Source organism: Nicotiana sylvestris, chromosome 11, assembly GCF_000393655.2.
Source record: "Nicotiana sylvestris chromosome 11, ASM39365v2, whole genome shotgun sequence".
NCBI lineage: Eukaryota > Viridiplantae > Streptophyta > Magnoliopsida > Solanales > Solanaceae > Nicotiana > Nicotiana sylvestris.
In genome coordinates this window covers 767039-784586 of record NC_091067.1, presented here as the reverse complement: position 1 = coordinate 784586, position 17548 = coordinate 767039, and positions in this window count along the sequence as shown.

Sequence of the window (17548 nt, the reverse complement as noted above, 5' to 3'; positions counted from 1 at the left end):
AGATGGCGAACCCTGGTTTCATGATATCAAGGAATACCTCAGGATGGGGATATATCCAGAACATGCCCCTGGAGACCAAAAAAGAGCCCTCCGGCGTTTGTCGAATGGTTTATTCCTCAGTGGGGGAATATTGTACAAAAGAACCCCGGATTTGGGATTGTTGAGATGCATAAATGTCGGGCAGGCAACGTCGGTTATGGCAGAAGTACATGCTGGAGTTTGTGGGCCACACATGAGCGGATATGTATTGGCAAGAAAAATCCTTCGAACAGGGTGTTATTGGCTAACCATGGAACACGACTGTATCACTTTCGTGAGGAAATGCCATCAGTGCCAGATACATGGAGATTTGATTCATTCTCCGCCAATAGAGTTACATACGATGTCAGCACCCTGGCCGTTTGTGGCATGGGGCATGGATGTCATTGGGCCCATCGAGCCAGCAGCATCCAACGGTCATAGGTTCATTCTAGTGACCATTGATTACTTCACCAAATGGGTTGAGGCTAAAACCTTCAAATCAGTAACCAAGAAGGCAGTGGTGGACTTTGTTCACTCCCATATCATCTGCAGATTTGGGATCCCAAAAGTGATCATCACGGATAACGGTGCGAATCTTAATAGCAGCTTGATGAGAGAGGTATGCCAACAATTCAAGATTACACACCGCAATTCCACCCCATATCGTCCCAAGGCGAATGGAGCAGTCGAAGCAGCCAATAAGAATATCAAGAAGATACTGCGAAAAATGGTGGAAGGATCCAGACAATGGCACGAGAAATTACCCTTTGCCTTGTTGGGTTACCGCACCACCGTCCGAACTTCCATAGGCACAACTCCTTATTTGTTGGTGTACGGAATTGAGGCCGTGATACCAGCGGAGGTCGAAATTCCGTCCCTCCGAATTGTCGCTGAAGCCGGGATTGATGATGATGAATGGGTCAAAGCTCGATTGGAACAGTTGAGCCTGATAGATGAGAAAAGATTGGCAGCAGTGTGCCATGGTCAGCTGTACCAGAAGAGAATGGCAAGAGCGTATAATAAGAAGGTGCGCCCCAGGAAGTTTGAAGTAGGGCAGCTGGTATTGAAGAAGATCCTCCCACATCAGGTCGAGGCAAAAGGCAAATTCGCCCCAAATTGGCAAGGGCCTTATATCGTGACCAGAGTATTGTCCAACGGTGCTTTGTGTTTGACAGATGTCGAAGGTAGATGTGTCGACATGGCTATCAATTCAGATGCAGTCAAGAGATATTATGCGTAACTTCTTTAATTATGGCAATTTTGGTTTATTTGTTTGTATTTGGCATTTGTTGGATAATGAGATGACGGAGGCAATTCTTTCTTCTATCCAAACACTTTTAACCCTTGCTTCCCCCTTTGAGCCTTAAGTAATTCTTTCAATACCCCTCTTTTGGAATCACTAATGGAAAATACATGAAAAAAAAAATCACAAGAAATACAAAACCGTGGGAACTACGTTTGACCCGATTCCTCAAAGAGGATACGTAGGCGCCTCACGGCTCGGTCATAGTGTGCATCATAATGAATATAGGATGCATAATGTACATAAATGTGCATAATATGGCACAATGTGCGTAACACACATAGCTCAACATAAGCGTAAAAAAATAAATTCCCCAAGCAAGAAAACTGGGGCAGAGGTTATGTTTTAAGTTCCAACAAAGGTTTGATTCCAAAAGTTGTAGCACATCACCCTTCAAATTGTTTTCATTTTTATAGCCTTTCTTTAACCCCACACCAAAACCAACATCAACATCCAAAAGACCTCCCGATCAATGTTTGAGAGATGCCAAGTCCGGCAAATAAGGCCGAGAATAATACACTGATCCCCAGCAAAGAAGAGGATCGTAAGACTGGGAATGAGTTGATAGTCAAAAGAATCTCCAGAAGAGAGGGTCGTATCTACAACACCCTGAATCCTCGAAAGAAATAAAATGAGAGAGTCTTATCGGTGAAAACCTTCACAGGCACCGAGAGGCGATGTAAGATGAGGGATATGAAATGAGAGAGTCTTATTGGTGAAAACCTTCACAGGCACCATAAGGCGCCGGGAGATGAGAGAAAAGAGAGAGTCTCATTAGTGAAAACCCCTCGAAGGGCACTATGAGGCGACAAGACAGATCAGCAAAGCTACCACATTCGAAACGAAATGAACACTCCTTTATCATCCCCCGCAAGTCAAACCATCGGGCAAATCGATTGATACAAATAGACTGGGTCGGGAATCTATGGTGCACGCCATGATCACGGGGACCAGTTGTGTCCTCCAGATAAGTTCTTTTGATTGTCTCCTCCCACAAAAATATTGGTTCAGAAAGATTTTCTCCTTTCCATATCTTTTATTTCTTTTCCTAAAAATGTGTCTTGAAAGGATTTTTCAAAGTTTACTACCAGAAACCGGAGGGGAATTCATCCAATGCAGGATAATACAAACAGTCCTAAAGGCCGGTCCCAGGCAATGCAGTGATCATACCCGACACTGTCGGAGGAAGTAAGCTCATAAAGGGAGTGGTTTCAGGAGTTAAAAGCAGACTCCCACAGCATGTGCTTAAAGAGAAAGCAGAAAGGGGAATTAATTGAAAGCCAATCCCCAGCAGGCTAGAGACCCCCCCCCCAGCAGGCAACTCTGCCCGTTAATCGATTATGGGGACATAGAGCAAGAAAAGGGGAAGAGAGAAAAGTTGCTCGCCGGAAGGGCACCCTCTACCACCACGATTAAAACTGACTAAATCCTTTTGTCTGTTGCAGGAGAACAAAGAATTGACAATGGCAGCAAGATGCAACGCCAGGGAAGTCACCAAAAACCGGGGCAGAAAATTTTCTGCCAATTGTCGAAAATTTTCTCAGAAGAACGGGGAAGCAATTTCAATACATTTAAGTTCTAGGTCGCCCACCAGTATAATGCGGGAATACATTTAAGTTCTAGGTCGCCCACCAGTATAATGCGGGAATACATTTAAGTTCTAGGTCGCCCACCAGTATAATGCGGGAATACATTTAAGTTCTAGGTCACCCACCAGTATAATGCGGGAATACTTTTAAGTTCTAGGTCGCCCACCAGTATAATGCGGGAATACATTTAAGTTCTAGGTCGCCCACCAGTATAATGCGGGAATACATTTAAGTTCTAGGTCGCCCACCAGTATAATGCGGGAATACATTTAAGTTCTAGGTCGCCCACCAGTATAATGCGGGAATACTTTTAAGTTCTAGGTCGCCCACCAGTATAATGCGGGAATACTTTTAAGTTCTAGGTCGCCCACCAGTATAATGCGGGAATACATTTAAGTTCTAGGTCGCCCACCAGTATAATGCGGGAATACTTTTAAGTTCTAGGTCGCCCACCAGTATAATGCGGGAATACATTTAAGTTCTAGGTCGCCCACCAGTAATGCGGGAATACATTTAAGTTCTAGGTCGCCCACCAGTATAATGCGGGAATACATTTAAGTTCTAGGTCGCCCACCAGTATAATGCGGGAATACATTTAAGTTCTAGGTCGCCCACCAGTATAATGCGGGAATGCATTTAAGTTCTAGGTCGCCCACCAGTATAATGCGGGAATACTTTTAAGTTCTAGGTCGCCCACCAGTATAATGCGGGAATACATTTAAGTTCTAGGTCGCCCACCAGTATAATGCGGGAATACATTTAAGTTCTAGGTCGCCCACCAGTATAATGCGGGAATACTTTTAAGTTCTAGGTCGCCCACCAGTATAATGCGGGAATACTTTTAAGTTCTAGGTCGCCCACCAGTATAATGCGGGAATACATTTAAGTTCTAGGTCGCCCACCAGTATAATGCGGGAATACATTTAAGTTCTAGGTCGCCCACCAGTATAATGCGGGAATACATTTAAGTTCTAGGTCGCCCACCAATATAATGCGGGAATACTTTTAAGTTCTAGGTCGCCCACCAGTATAATGCGGGAATACTTTTAAGTTCTAGGTCGCCCACCAGTATAATGCGGGAATACTTTTAAGTTCTAGGTCGCCCACCAGTATAATGCGGGAATACTTTTAAGTTCTAGGTCGCCCACCAGTATAATGCGGGAATACATTTAAGTTCTAGGTCGCCCACCAGTATAATGCGGGAATACATTTAAGTTCTAGGTCGCCCACCAGTATAATGCGGGAATACTTTTAAGTTCTAGGTCACCCACCAGTATAATGCGGGAATACATTTAAGTTCTAGGTCGCCCACCAGTATAATGCGGGAATACTTTTAAGTTCTAGGTCGCCCACCAGTATAATGCGGGAATACTTTTAAGTTCTAGGTCGCCCACCAGTATAATGCGGGAATACATTTAAGTTCTAGGTCGCCCACCAGTATAATGCGGGAATACATTTAAGTTCTAGGTCGCCCACCAGTATAATGCGGGAATACTTTTAAGTTCTAGGTCGCCCACCAGTATAATGCGGGAATACATTTAAGTTCTAGGTCGCCCACCAGTATAATGCGGGAATACTTTAAGTTCTAGGTCGCCCACCAGTATAATGCGGGAATACTTTTAAGTTCTAGGTCGCCCACCAGTATAATGCGGGAATACATTTAAGTTCTAGGTCGCCCACCAGTATAATGCGGGAATACTTTTAAGTTCTAGGTCGCCCACTAGTATAATGCGGGAATACTTTAAGTTCTAGGTCGCCCACCAGTATAATGCGGGAATACATTTCAGCTCTAGATTTTGGAACCAGTAACCTCACCTGAAGACGCAAGGTTACAACAGAGAGCCCCAAGCAGGAAAACAATAAAATCCCCAGCGCCAAGAAGCAGAAGGCTGCAAAAGCAAGCGCACATTCAAAAGGAAGAAGGAACGCGTCTCAGAAGAAGCAGTTTGAGAACGCTATGGCATGCCCAGCATAACAATTCTGATGAAAAGCCATACCACTGAAGAAACCATTGAAAGATTTAAAGAAGAAAGCCATGTTCCTAGCAAATCAAACAAAGTGATGAAAACTGGCATCCAGAAAAGGTGAAGGACCAGCATCATCTCCAAGTTCACAAAATAAAGGCGTCAGAGGAAAGCGTTAGCCGACAAGAAAGCAAGGCAACAAGAACAAGTTGAAGATGGATGAGATTTCAGGATCCTCAGTTTAGCTTAGCTTCTTGTTTTCCTTTTAGAGCAATGTAATAGGGAGATCGGTTGAGCAGTAGCATCCTACAGCAGCATACAACAGCGCACAACAACAGCAAACACTACAGTCACACGGTAGTCCCAGCTACCAAAATTTCCCGAACTACATTGACCTGATTCCTGTTCAGCCCAGGATATGTAGGAAACCTCTGAAGCAAAGGTTCGGTCAAATCTTTTTCAAAAAATGCTTCACACGGAGTATTCAGACGGGCAAAAATCGCTCGCTTTATCTTTGCGCGAAAACCCTTCGTGTCTTCGTGCAAAGAGGGGCAGCTGTAAGCACGTGATTTTTGCTTCACGGACAGTCACTCCAAAAGAAATAGTAACAAAGGACCTCGCTGTACAATTTTCAATTTTCCGTAACGTGTGCTGCTAGTCATGTGTGGTTCTGTCCATTTTGTCCATTTTTACATTATTAAACAAAATACAAAATGTGTATGTCCTGGTAATTAGACCATAATTCATTCAGTAAAAGAAAAATTCACAAAAATATTCTAGGGTGCGATTTAACCTATTTAAATATTTTGATAATTATGTTTGTTTGAATTTCATTTTATTTTTAGTTTTAAGATTAGAAAAAAAAAGAAGAAAAGAAAAAGGAAAAAAGAAAGGGAGAAAAGAATGAAGAAAACGGTTTGGGCCAAGGAAATAAACCAAAAATAGGCCCAAACCAATTCGATCTGACCTAGTACAGATCAGGCCTGCCCAGGCACCTCCTGAAACGACGCCGTTTCAGGCAAATCAATCTGAGCCGTCCGTCCAAGCCGATCTAACGGTTCAGGACCTCTTTCAGCGACCCATGTTCAAACCCGACCCAAATAACCAGTCTGACCCAACCCCTCACTTAAACCAAACGACCCCGTTTAACTACCAAACGACCCCGTTTCATTTCTCACCATCAGATCAAAGCCGTTGAGATCATCTGATCTAACGGCTCAGATCCAATCAGCCTCCCCGTATATAAGCCTCCTATCATACCCCGCACCCCCTATTCGAACCCCCTCCACTCATCATCTTCACCCAAACACTGAAGCCCCAAACCCTAGCAAGCCGCCCTGATATCCCTTTCACCAGAGCCCGGCGGCACGAACGCCGGTGACCACCTCCTGAACACCCTAAGACCCCCTCACTCTTCTGAACATGGATCTGTTACTCCCTAGCCTCGAATCACTTTCCTCCATCTAGAATCTTCGTTTGAAGATTTGAGTCGAACCCGGACCTATACCAAATTACCCCATCTTCATACCAGACACTCCCCTGACCCCTTCGTGACCAAACCAAGCTTGGTTTGGTCAGAATCTACCCACAACTCCCAAAAAATCAGATCTGAAGATCCAAAACCTAGAACACTAATAGCCTTGGAATCCGGCCGGTCTTAATAAGGGTTTGAGGTTTAATGGATCTTAACCAAGGTGTTCTCATGTGAGAACACCCTGGTTAAAATTTGTTCGGCCTCAAGTGGTCAAAGTTGAGTCTGATTTGGGTCCGTTTTGATTTCAAACTTTGTCGGTAAGTTTTTCTTTCCCTTTTCGTTTATATTAACTGCTGATTAAGTCATTAGCATGCTTTGTGATAATTGTTCGTTATTTTCTGATAGTTTCTTAATTTCTTTCATCTCTGTAAAGACCTTTTATTTGGTCGATTGTTTTTTGTGTATGATTTAAATGTATCCTATGGTAAGCATGTCCGATTAGTATAGTCGTCGCATGAATAAACTTATATAGGTTCCTAGTGACTGCCCAAGTTGTCTGAAGCCCTTTAGGTCCCTGTATGTGTTGTTTATTTGAACGACTAATTATTACCTGTTATAATTAGTATAGTCGACTCGACAAATGTCGTCGATTAGTTTTCTATAACTAATAAATCGAATGAGCTAATAATGTCGCATGACTAATTGAACTTTGCCACTAACTGAATGCCCCAGCATTGTTTGAAATGGTTTGTTTGCATTGTAAAACTGACTGAAAAGGTTCAGTCCAGGCAGTCTTGAATTTGAACTTTCATCAGTTCAAAAATGCCCTGATGCTGCAATAAGCAGGGCAGTAATAATCAAGGGTTAACAAGGGTATTCGGGGTGTTAAAAAGGACAGAAAGATTAGTTTAAATGAGCTGACAAGTAGGGCACTAATTTGGGATTAAACTAATACCAATGGGGAACAAGACACAAGAGTATGGGGCTTGAAATGAATAATAAAATGATGCCCATAACTCTTGATTAAACAAAAACCAAGCGTGGAGAACAAAGGGGCTGGCACCAAATATGCTTAGGCATGGGCTTCAAGGGTATGGGTATTCTGCCAATTGGCAGGGCAGGCAGCTTAACTGCACTGGTTCATTTGGCTTATAAATAGGCCATTTGAGAACTTAAAAGGGGCTGGACTTTTGGTCTTCAGAGAGAGAGAGAAAACAAAAGTGGCATTTTTAGTCTTAAGGCTGGACTTTTGGTCTTCAGAGAGAGAGAAAACAAAAGTGGCATTTTTAATCTTAAGGCTGGACTTTTAGTCTTCAGAAAAAAGGAAGAATTTTGAGTCTTGAGGCTGGAATCTTTAAGTCTTAAGAAAGGTTTTGTGAGTTAAAAGAAAAGACTGAAAACATAAGAGAGTTCCAGTAAGACATTGCAACCAAACACTGTCTGAAAGTTGTATAAGAGTGCATTTTGGTCAAGCTGTCTTGGCCAAGTTCGGTTGTTTGCATTGACTGAGCTGTTTCTGGTTGTTGAATTGGTAGTGTTGCTGCATTGAATACTCTGTTGTTGTTGTTGTTTCATCATTCTTTTCTGGGTTCACTGGTTTGGTACTCGACTATTTGCTGGTCCTCTTTGTTCTGGGAAACATTGTTGGTTGTCTGTGGCTGTGGAAAACACATTTGATTGTTGATTTGTTGCTGTGTTGTTGTCGTGAATCTGCTGTTGCTGTTGTTTGCATACCACTCAACTGATCACTCCCTTTCTTCCTTTCCTTTCCATACCAGGTACACACCTAATACACTGTCAGATGTAGCTGGAAATTTGAGCATGAATGTAAATGAAAAGACCTGAAGAATGTTTTTTTTATATACATAATTTGTTACCTTAAATATCATGTAATGTAGAAAATTTTATGCTTGTTTTGGATGCTGGAGATAGCCTTCAGGCCTAATATTGACAATGAAGGGTAGTTGAATGTTAGATTGTGTATATAGGATGGTGATAAGAGTATGCCCAAGGCAATAGGTTGTACCTTTAGACTTAGTCTGAGGGTGTAATATATTCTCTAATGTAAGCCAAATAGGAAAACTATCCACTTTAGTTAAAATTCTTTCTCCTTTTGCCAGATTGTCCCATATAAATTGATAAACTCATTTCACAGAACAAAGAATCAGTCCTAGGCCTCAATCTCATGAAGGCCGAGCCCAAATCGAAACAAATCAGTTAGGCCCATATCGAAAAAGGGGGCCTAAGTCTGGCCATCTCGCATGAGCTAGGTTTGGGCCCATAATTTTCGGCTAGTTATCCATAATCGCAGTCACATTTTATTATTCTGTAAAAGCATTTTAAATCCTGTTATAAGTAAACTCGCAATCATGTAATTAATTAGGACTGTCTACCGTTTTCAATTGATAGAGACGAACACGACAAGAAACGTAGTTGCTATAGGATATCCTTTTAAAATAAGAACGAGATGAGCCTCGATGAAAATAAACAAAACACGCAGATGCGGGGCCCTTGTTAAATGTAAATCATTGAAGCATTTAGTTTCCCGGACGGGTTGTTTAGCAAATCTCACAACCTTCCTAAAATGACAACACGTTAGTCTCTTTAGGATACGCTTTAATAAACTTTACCTTCTTAAACTCGGGTGCACATTTATGTGACCCAAATCCAAATCTCGACGGATTCGAAATGCCTCTCTAATCACGGGTACATTGACTGTGACGTGGTTCGAGATGCATGTCCATGACGTTGCAAATTCATTAGAAATAAAGAACGAGGTGAGCCTCGCCAAATAAAAATACAAATTGCGGGGCCCTCAATAAATATTGCTTTAAAAATTGTTTAGGCTTCGGGATGGACCGTTTAGTAAAATTCCACGGTCCTACCCAAAATAAATACGCTAGTCGCTTTAGGCGCGCCTTTAATAATTTAATTTCCTTAAACTCGGGTGCACATTGATGTGACCCAAATCCAAATCTCAACGGAGTCAAAGTGTGTCGACGACCACGGGTACATTGATTGTAACGCGGTTCGAGATACATTTTCACAACGTTGCAATTCTTGATAAAAACAGTAAATGATAAAAGCGGTTAAAAGTTAAATTTTGCACATAAGTTCACACTTGTATAAAATCAGATAATCAAGCCGAATATAACAGTTGAGCGACCGTGCTAGAACCACGGAACTCGGGAATGCCTAACACCTTCTCCCGGGTTAACAGAATTCCTTATCCGGATTTCTGGTACGCAGACTGTAATATAGAGTCATTATTTTCCTCGATTCGGGATTAAAATTGGTGACTTGGGACACCCTAAATCTCCCAAGTGGCGACTCTGAAATAAATAAACCAATCCCGTTTCGATTGTCCTTTAATTGGAAAAAACTCCCCTGCGCCCCCGGGCGCGTAAAAAGGAGGTGCGACAACAATAACTAGTAATTAAGGCCCGTGGCTATGTAAAACAGAAAGGATAGTGTGGACTCAACATTAACCACAAGCCGTCTAAGATCAAGCCTATCAAATCCACCTCACCCCCGGTATGAAGTAGAAAAAGCTTGACTACCCCTAGCCTACAATCCTAATGCTCCTCCAAATCATCCTATCAAGGGCCATGTCCTCGGAAATCTGCAATCGTGCCATGTCCTACCTGATCACCTCTCCCCAATACAAAAAATTATCAATAATATGAAAAATAAAATATTAGTATATAACAAAATTAAAGGTTCGTGTTCACGTTTAGAGAGAGAGAGAGTATTTGACCATTCCTGCATTTTTTGTCCCTGTAATGACCCGACCGGTCGTTTTGAGCATTTTCACTTCGCTCGCTAGTTCTCAGGCATGACTAGCCCCATATGATGTATTATAACTTATGTAAATCATCGATTTTGGTTTTCAGGTTAATGGAACAGATATGGAAGAATGATTCTCAACTTGAAGCTTTAAATTTGAAAGGTTTAGCCAAGTTTTGATTTTTTAGTATTCGATCTTGGATTTGAATTTTTATGATTTGGTTAGCTCTGTTAGGTGATTTTGGTCTTGGAAGCGCGTCCGATATTTGATTTGGAGGTCCGTGGTAGAATTTGGCTTGGCGAAATTAGAAATTTGGCGTTTCCTAGTCGGCAGTGGAAATTTTGATGTCGGGGTCAGAATGAAATTCTGGAAACTAGAGTAGGTCCATAGTGTCAATTGTGATGTGTGTGCAAAATTTCAGGTCATTCGGATGAGGTTTGATAGATTTTAGCATCGTTTGCGGAATTCGGAAGTTTAGAAATCCTTAGGCTTGAATCCGAAGGTGATTGGATCTTTTGATATTATTTTAAGTATCCCAAAGGTTGGAATAAGTTTGAATGGTGATATGTGACTTGTTGGAATATTCGGTTGAGGTCCCAAGGGCCTCGGGATGGATTTGGGTGGTTGACGGAAAGTTTGGCTTTGAGTTGATGCTGCTGATTTTGCTGCTTCTATCATTTCTGCACCTGCGGATTGGGGACCGCAGGTGCGAGGTCGCATATGCAAGCTTTTGGTCCATTCCACAGAAGCGGAAGATGAGTCATAGGCGCGCACTGCAGGTGCGATGGTTTGATCGCAGATGCGGAAAGTGGTTCATTAAGTGGGTTCCGCACCTGCGATGGAAATTCCACAGGTGCGGTGCCGCAGAAGCGGGTATTGGACTGCAGGTGCGGTTTTGCTGGATAGAAAAACCCCAGCTCGAGGTTTGCTCTTTATTTTTTGATTTTGGGCTTAAGGAACTGTCACGACCCAAAATCCCAACCCAGTCGTGATGGCGCCTCTCGTGAGGACAAGGCCAGCCAATCAACAAAACAGTACATCTCTTTATAATTACTTAGCAGGAATAAGTCTAAATCATGGGCAATATAATCTTAAATGCGAAATAAACGTGATAGAACAAGGAAAACCCTCCCAACTCAGCCCGAAATCGGGGTGTCACAAGTCATGAGCTACTACAGAGTTTACTAATATTTTACAAAGTCTGGAATTATCATAAATAACAAAGATAAGGGAGAAAACGGGGCTGCGGACGTCAACAGCTACCTCGTTACTCCTAGTCACCGCCTGGTCTGGAAAGAATCAGCGCTCAGGAGCGAACTCAGCTCTGCCTGTATCTGCACACATGGTGCAGGGAGTAATGTGAGTACTCCGACCCAGTGAGTAATAAAAATAAATAACGACTGAAAACATGAAATCTCATAACGGCACAATATAGCGCTATCCCAAGCAGTAAAATCAGTTATACAGTAAAATAGTGAGTATCAGATAATTCTTCTTTTAAAACAGTAAAGACAAATAATTTCCACAGTAAGGATAAATCAAAAGCTTGCCCCTCGGGCTCAATATGTAAATCTCAGTATAGTATCAGCCCCTCGGGCTCACTCCCAACTCACCAGCACACAACATCAGCCCCTCGGGCTCACTCCCAACTCACCACACACAAGCAACGGCCTCTCGGGCCCACTCCCAACTCACCTGGGTACCCTGCGCTCACTGGGGGTGTGTACAGACTCCGGAGGGGCTCCTACAGCCCAAGCGCAATATCAATAGGCCTGAAAGCCTTCACACATCACACACGAGGCCTGAAAGCCTCCTCATATAACACTCGAGGCCTGAAAGCCTCCTCACATCACTCAACATATCCTCACGTATGGCCCTCGGCCTCAATCAGTCCAGAAAATAATCATAAGCCTCTTGGGCATCAGTAAAACAATAGTGCTCAGCTCAACAGCATTATAAATATCATTAAATCTCGAGTTGAGTATAAATGTAGCTGAGTTCACAAAATAATATAATTCAATTGGACTGAGTTCAAATAATATTTCAATTCGTGAGGAAAATAGTGATGTAAATTCACAAAACATTTCAGATAATTGGCACGAAGCCCAAATATGGCAATAAGCCCCAATCATAGTGAAAAACAAAAAATCTTTATCAATTACGCGGTAAAAATATCAACTGGGATGGACCAAGTCACAATCCTCAATAGTAAATGACCCCGCGCTCGTCATACAACACGTGTCTCATCTCAACATAGCAGTATGTTGTGCAATCCGGAGTTTCAAACCCTCAGTGCATCATTTAAAATCATTACTCACCTCGAACCGGTGAAATCTATAGCTTGCGATGCCTTTGCCCCTCAAATCGGCCTCCACGCGCGTCAAATCTAACCAAAATCAGAGCGAATACATCACAATATGCTAAGGGAACAATACCCAATCGATACTCGAAAAATGCTAAAAATCACGAAGTTGGCAAAACCCGAGCCCCGGGCTCACTTCTCGAAAAATTACGAAAGTTACATCACCGGATTCCTCGTCTTGCCACGAGTACGTACATATAAAATTTACCAAAATCGGAGTTCAAATGACCCCTCAAATCTTCAAATTTTATTTTCAAATCCCTAGGTCCAAAATTCCCAATTTACACCTCAAAACATGTAATCTAGTCGGATTATTCGATGATAATTCAATATTATGGAGTAGAAATAATCACAAGTGACTTACCTCAAGATTTCTCATGATTTCTTGCTCAAAAATTGACCCAAACCGTGTTATTTCGCAAGAAAATAGGTTAAAAAAATGAGTAGAAATGCAACAGCTTTTAATAAGCAAATCTGGTCACTAAAGACCCAAATCTGATCGCTAAAGGTGCTAATCTGGTCGCTAAAAGTACCACACCAGACCTGATGCACCAACACTCTTTAATTTCACTAAAAATGCTCTAACTCCTTCATACGAACTTGGAATTAGACGATTCTTGTTCCTACGAGTCACAAATAATAATACGAACACAAACCTTCAATCAAAACTCAATTCGGAGCTCATTTGCCCAGTGCGATATCCATTTCGCTCGTTAAACAATTACTCATGTTTCGCGTCAAAAACCTAATCGCGACTTGATGAAATTAGACCAAAATTTTCAGATCAGTCCTATAATTCATTATCAAAATTCTGGAAGTCTCGGAATCAAATTTGGATCTCTAGAACTAAAAATGAACCTTTAGATCATTACATTTATGCTCAAAACGGCAAAAAACTTCCAAAAACTCTTCCAAAATTTGTCCGAGCCTCATGAGATCCCAACAAAGCATACTAACAAGTCCCATAATATGACACAAACTTAGTTGTTTCTTCGAATCACCAAAAACAACGCAAAAATACTAAATTCACCTCGGATTCAAGCCTATAAACTTTGAAACTTCTAATTTTCACATTCGATGTCGAAACACGTCAAAACTAGTCCGAATGATCTCAAATTTTGCAGACAAGTCCAAAATGACATAACAAAGCTACATCAATTCTCGGAATTCTATTCCGAGCCTCGGATCAAAATCTTACCTATCAACCGGAATTCGCCAAAATACTAACTTTGCCGATTCAAGCTTAATTCTACACCGGTCATCACAAAAATATTCCGGACACACTCCTAAGTCCCAAATCACCTAACAAAGCTATACGAACCATAAAATTTGCATTTCGAGCGCTCTAACACATAAGTCAATATCCGGTTGACTTTTCCAACTTAAGCTTCCTTAAAAGAGACTAAGTGTCTCAAACCTTACCAAAATCATTCAGGAATGACTTCAAATTTTGCACACAAGTCACATTCGACATTACGGACTTGCCCCAACTTTCGGAATCGCATTCCGACCCCGATATCAAAATTTCCACTTCCGGTCGAATTTTCTCAAAAACCTTCAAATTTCTATATTTAGCCAAACGGCTCCAAAATGACCTACAGACCTCCGAATTCACTTCCGATCGCGCTTCCAAATCCAGAATCACCATACAGAGCTACTCCCAGTCTCGGAATTCCAAACGGACATCAATAACACTGAAATGCATTTTAAGCCAAACTGATGCAATTTCTTCTAAAATGCTATCTTCCACAATAGGCGCCAAAACGCTCCCGGGTTATCCAAAACCCAATCCGGACATACGCTCAAGTCCGAAATCATCATACGAACCTGCTGGAACCTTCGGATCCCAATTCCGAGATCGTTTACTCAAAATTCCAAACCTAGTTCATTTCTTCAATTTTAAGCTTTCAAAATGAAAATTTCCATTTAGATTTGACTCCAAACTTCCTGAATTTTAATTCTGACCATACACACAAGTCAATATACCTGAGATGAAGCTGTTCATGGCCTCAAACTGCTAAATGAAGCATCGGAGCTCAAAACGATCGATCGGGTCGTTACAGGAACTCGGGAGAGAGGCGATTTTTCACGATATTTGAAAGAGCAACGTTGGGGTAAGTGATTCTAACCTATAATGGTTTATATTTCATGAATCTATAATCTTATTCATCATCTAATTGAGAAGTTAGACTAGAAATTTGGGAATTTAGGACTTGAAATTGGAGAGTGAATTTTGAGAATTTGAGTGACTAAATAAGGTCGGATTTTGGTAAATTTGGTATGCATGGACTCGTGAGAGGATAAGGATTCTGGTTTTATGATTTTGTTGGATTCCAAGACGTGGGCCTGGGGATCGGATTTGGCCTATTTCGGGAATTTTGATTTAATTTGTCGCATGGGCTTTGTTCCTTTAGCATGTATTGATGATATGATTCTGATTTTAGTTAGATTTGGGGCAATTTGAGGCCGAGTCGAGCGGCAAGGGCATCACGAAATAGATTTTCATTCGGTTTGAGGTAAGTAACGATTGTAAATCTAGACCTGAGGGTATGAAACCCCTGAATTTCATACTATTTTGATAAATGAGGTGACACACATGCTAGGTGACGGCGCGTGTGGGCGTGCACCAGTAGAGATTGTGACTTGGTCCGTCCCGTGGCAACTGTAGAGTTGCATATTTTGATAAACTCTATATGATATCTATGTGTTTTAGAAATGATTTTGTTAACTTGGGCTGAACGCCATGTTTGGGGCCTCGTGCCGTACTGCTTGGACCCCAGGGGCATTTTTACTATTATCCTCACATTGATTTGATAGAAAGCATTATCCTCAGTCATGGTTTATACTTGTTTATTAGTTAATCTTGTTCATCACTCTATTTTAAAATATGAAAGTGTTTTGGGTTGAGTTCCCTGAGTTTGTACTGAAATGCCCGAGTGGCTTGTGAGGTTGATGAGTGAGTGAGGCCGAGGGCCGGATTGTGAGGATAGTTAGGGATCGGGCTGCATGCCACATCGATATGTTGGATCGGGATGCACGCCACATCGATGTAGCGCTTGGGCTGTAGGATCCCCTCTGGAGTCTGCACACCCCCAATGAGCGTAGTCGACTATATATTTATGGATCGGGCTGCACGTCGCAACGGTTATTATAAGGTACCTATTGAGCGTGAGTGCTGAGTGTGAATGCTGATTGATGAGAGCTGAGTCACGAGTGACTGATAGGCTTGCCCGAGGGGCTATATATATATTATATATATATAGGAGTGATACTTTGCCCGATGGGCTTGTTTTTATGAAATTACTGTTTTCACCCTTCTTTTATACTGAGCCTCTATTGAAAATGTTGAACAAATATTTAAACAACTTTCATTGAAACTGGAGTTTTTACAAGATGTTCGGAAATTAATTATTGATTTGATCTTGTTATTTCCATTGAGGTTTTTATGTTATGAAATGTATATGACTTTAAATGCTCGTCATTGCACTCAGCCTTTATTTATAATTGTTACTTACTGAATTGGCATACTCACATTACTCCCTGCACCTTGTGTGCAGATCCAGAAATTGTTGGACATGCTAATGAATGTTGTTTTCATCCGTCGCGGATCTGCTGGAGTTAGTAAGGTAGCTGCACGGCGATCGCAGCCCTGCTTTTATCCCTCCTGTCTTTCTATAGATTGTTATTAGTTATCTTTCAGACTGTATATATCTTAGTGTTATCGGATAGTCCTTTGTAGATGCTCATAACTAGTGACACCCCGAAGTCGGACTTTCTTTCCGCACTGCTGTTTTGACTTAATCCCTTTATGAAGGTTTATTGTTAAATAGCTTCGAATTTATATTAAAATGGAAATAATGGTTAGTTTTGTTAGTATATCGGCTTGTCTAGTACCACGATAGGCGCCATCACGACATGATAAATTTGGATCGTGACAGTCCCTCAAGAATATATTGATGATTTGATTCAAATTGTAATTTCATTTACAATTATAGTTATTTGTACAATATGTGTTTACAAGAGAGAATATTAGAGTTTGGGCTCTTGCTTTTTTCAATCTTAATATTATTATCATGACCCCAAATACCCGGTTGTGATGGCGCCTATCATAATATTAGGCAAGCCAATCCAATAAGTAACCACAGTCAATTTTGTTTACTAAAAATATTTTCTAACATTTAGTTAAGTCTCAATTTTCATAAGGAATTCATAAATCACTTAAAAGTGCGGAAAACATTACAGAAAATAGACCAACACAACTCAACAATCTGGTGTCACGAGTCTAGATCCTCTAAATATACAAATTCGACTGTCTAATACATAACTAGTCTAAAATGCAGAAAGAAACAATATAGGAAGGAGGAAAGTAGGACTGCGGACGCCGTGCAGCTACCTTACAGTCTCCGATAAGCTCTGGAAATGCTGGGAAACCTCACTCTGCCGCTTGGGCACTTGGATCTGCACACAAGGTGTAGGGAGTAACGTGAGTATGCCAGCTCAGTAAGTAACTAAAGTAAATAAGGTCTAAAAGCAGTGACGAGCAGTTAAAATTCATATAAAAGGAGTAAACAACAGAATATCAAGTTAAAATTATTTACTTAGCAGTTTTCAACAGAGACTCATTATAAAGGAAGAGTGAAATCAGCAAAAATATCATAAATGGGCCCCTCGGGCAAGGTATCACTCATAAATATAGCCTCTCGGTCACTCGTGACTCAGCTCTCGTCACTTAGTAATCACACTTAGCACTCAAGCTCAATAATTTCTCATAATAGTAATAATCATAATAACTGCTGCGGCGTGCAGCCCAATCCATAGTTTATAGTCGACTATGCTCACTGGGGGTGTACACACTCCGGAGGGGCTCCTACAGCTCAAGCGTCATATCGTTGTGGCGTGCAGCCCGATCCATATAAGTATCGCTGCGGCGTGCAACCCGATCCATAAAATATACATATAATATTACTGCGGCGTGCAGCCCGATCCGTAATAATTATAATCCTCACCATTAGGTCCTCAACCTCTCTCAGTCATTAACCTCACAGCCA